We start from the raw sequence: 295 nt of genomic DNA, 5'->3' as shown, positions 1-295 counted from the left end.
CAACTTACGTAGCACAGCCAATGGCCCTATTGCACACACATGCATGAGCACGTTGCTACACAGGGGCAAGGCCCTTCTGATCATGGACATGGTCCATCTCCAGATTCTTTGCACACTCTCACTGCAAAGGAGGTGGATGAGTTGTTGAAAAACACCAAACCACCGACTTTTAAGGGAGAAGATTGAGATTGAAATAAGGATGCAGTGAATGTCTTTCTCAGCAAAAGTGGGATGGAATTCATGCCTTACGGTGTACTCCAGATGCAGTCAGATCATTGCAAACAAGCTTAAATCT

This window comes from Adiantum capillus-veneris, chromosome 23 (assembly GCF_014529385.1).
Source record: "Adiantum capillus-veneris isolate H3 chromosome 23, ASM1452938v2, whole genome shotgun sequence".
Lineage (NCBI taxonomy): Eukaryota > Viridiplantae > Streptophyta > Polypodiopsida > Polypodiales > Pteridaceae > Adiantum > Adiantum capillus-veneris.
The sequence above is the reverse complement of the archived record's forward strand: the minus strand, read 5'-3'. Positions refer to the sequence as shown.